Source organism: Chrysochloris asiatica, unplaced genomic scaffold (genome assembly GCF_000296735.1).
Source record: "Chrysochloris asiatica unplaced genomic scaffold, ChrAsi1.0 scaffold00015, whole genome shotgun sequence".
Lineage (NCBI taxonomy): Eukaryota > Metazoa > Chordata > Mammalia > Afrosoricida > Chrysochloridae > Chrysochloris > Chrysochloris asiatica.
The window spans coordinates 5,875,452-5,878,336 of record NW_006408533.1 but is presented as its reverse complement, the minus strand read 5'-3'; the positions used below and the strand labels follow the sequence as shown (position 1 = coordinate 5,878,336).

General features: G+C 54.5%; 1 pseudogene; it reads right to left on the bottom strand.

The window, feature by feature from the left end:
- Positions 1 to 299: 299 nt before the first annotated feature.
- LOC102831546 lies at positions 300 to 2,524 on the bottom strand (annotated as a pseudogene).
- Positions 2,525 to 2,885: the final 361 nt, after the last annotated feature.

The window sequence follows — 2,885 nt, the reverse complement described above, 5'->3', positions numbered from 1 at the left end:
TTTTTACAGACACCATCTGTGCGTTTATTTCCATTGAAGTAATCAAATATATGTACAGTCTAAAAACAGTAGAAAACTTTTTGTGTAAAAATGCCCGCAGTCCTTCTTGAGAAGGGATCGGGCTGGGCTGGCCGAGCGTCGTACCTGGGGCTGCAGCGGGGATGCCACTGAGGGTGGGCCGGGAAGGCACTGCCTCATTTGTCTCCCAGGTCCCACGGGGCAGCCAGAGCTCCAAGGTCATCTATTCGGCCAGCTGGCTGACAGGACCAGAGGAGCCAAGGCCTGACCCACGTTCTCTGTTAGCAGGTCCACACCTTCACGGTACTATCCACAGCGCCGGAGAAAAGGCGGCCCCGGGACAAGGCCAACGCTGTCACGCTGCCCTGATGCCGCAGCAGGATCTGTGTGCAGATCATGTTATCCATGCTCCACACCCTGAGGGACCGGTCATAGGAGGCGCTGAAGACTTTGGTCTGGTCTGGAGTTGAGATGACCGCCAAGGCATACACGGTGCCCACGTGGCCCGTCAGGGTCCAAACCTGCTCCTTGGATTCAATGCCCCATACATGGATGAGGTTCTCGTAGGTGCCGCAGACAATGTGAGAGCGATCGAGTAGACGCTGCCTCTGAATGTCTGCACCACGTGGATGAAGTCTAGGGTCTGGATGTCCCAGATCTTGATTGTCTGGTAGGAGCCACTGTACAGGTATCTCTGGGCGGCTACCAGGGCCCGCACCCAGTGGTTCAGGCCTGTCAGCTCCTTCTTCAGCTTCAGCTCGGTGCCCACAATGTCCCAGACCTTGATGGCCTTCAGGGAGCCATTGAAAAGCACGTTGTGAGAGGAGACCAGAGTGCACACTGGATTATCGTGGGCCCGGATGGTGTTCACTTTCTGCAGGTTCTGAATATCCCACACGATGATGGTGCAGTCAGCAGAGCCACTGTACAGCTTACACCCCTGGATGCAGAGGGTCAATACAATGCCATCATGACCTTCCAGTCTTCTGGCACTTGTATGTAGTGCACGTGTCCCACACCTTGATGGTCTTTTCAGAGGAGCCGCTGAAGAGCAGGTCACCCATGGAGTAGACGCAGAGACACCACACGGGACCCTGGTGCCCCACAAAGGTCCCCCTGCACTTAAAGATCTGCTGAGGGTCATAGGATCCCAGAATGCCCACGTTCAGCCGAGCGTTGATGTGTGATAATTCATCGTTCAACATGGAAGCATCGCGCTGGAACTCCATCAGGTCTTCACTTAGCTTGCTCTGGTTCTCGTCCAGGACGTCAAACTTAAGCTCCAGACTCTTTTCCAGCTGGTCGATTTTCTCCGAGAGCTTGCCCAGTATGGAGCGCAGGAAGGTGATCTCTTGGTCCTTCTGGGCCAGGGCCATCTGCAGTTCATGGACGCGGTCTTCTGTCTGCTGCAGGAACTCCTCCTTCAGGCCTTCGAAGCAGCACATCTCCAGGTGAGTCTCATACGTGTCCTGGTTCCCGATGAACGTGCACCCGTACTTGGAGTGTGGGCACTTGATGTGTTCGCATGCCTTCAGGTGAGCCTCCAGGTGCATCTTGAGGCGGGGCGGGCAGTTGGGGTTGTTGAGGCACGGTACAGGCCGGTACTCACAGTTGCTCTCGTGCTCCTTTCGGGCACTTAGCTTGATTGTGAAGGGCAGCCTCGGGGGTCCACCTCGAACGAAAGTGCTGGGTTTCCCGCTGCCCGCCTGCCGGCAACCATGTCTACAATGAACGAAGAGCTCCCCAATCTGCTCGGCCTCGGAATGTTGCTCACGACCACCGTCAGCTTGGCGTTGTCCACGGGACACTTCTCTGACTTGAGGGCACATCTTCTACAGAAGGTGTGCCCGCACGTGGTGATCACCGGATCTTTGAACACACAGCAGCACAGCTGGCAACTGAGTTTCACCGAAGACTGCTCAGCTAACACGAGCGGTTCCGGCTCCTCCTAAGGCAGTGAGAACGTGGAGCGCAGGGACATACTAGATTCGGAGAGTAGAGAGGGGACAGAGATGGCCGAGTCCGAGTGGCGTGGCATGCTGATGGGGGGCATGCTGTCCTCCTGGTCCCGCGGGGAGTAGGCCAGGGTACTGGAGGAGGAGGGGGTCCTACGATGTTGTTTGTAGGAGCTGGTGCCGTAGGCTTTGGTGATAGTAGTAACAGCGGAAAAGGCAGGCCCGAAGGTTGTTTCCATCCTGGTCTGCAGAGGGAGCAGAAGGGGTGTGGCCTGGGCCCAGAGAGCAAGGACACACAGCACCCCCACAACACACACACAGACACACACACACTGATGCTACGTGTGTGTGTGGACAGACACAACCACAACTCATGGACACATAGTACACTCACAACAGCAGGCTCTGCTTGTCTTCTCGGCCAGGGGGGTGGGTCCCTAAGTATGTAGGTGGGTACACAGGAACCTTACCCCAGTGGCAATGTCTGGGGCAAGAAGACTGGCAGGGTCCCCGGAGAAGCGATTGTAGCGGGCGTTCTTGCCCGAGCTCATGCCTGGGCGGCATCTAGGGTTGGTAGGTCACGTCTTCCACCCGTGGCCGCCGGTAAGCAGCAGAGCCGCTGTCTCGTTCCATCGTGCCCCCTCGGCCACCGGCCGGGAAAGGGACAACATCTATGAACTTTTTAAAGAAAGTTGAACTGTACTCCCAAACCCCATGGTTTTTATTCAACAAATATTTATTAATATGTACAATCAGGTACTGTTACCCAATGCTGAATATATAGCCAAGAGTAAAACACAAAGTTTTGTTCTTATAGAGTATATATTATAAGGACTAGGATTTAATAATGAAACCGTTTCATTAACATAACACCAATTTAACCAATTGAATAATGAAGCAATTTAACATATA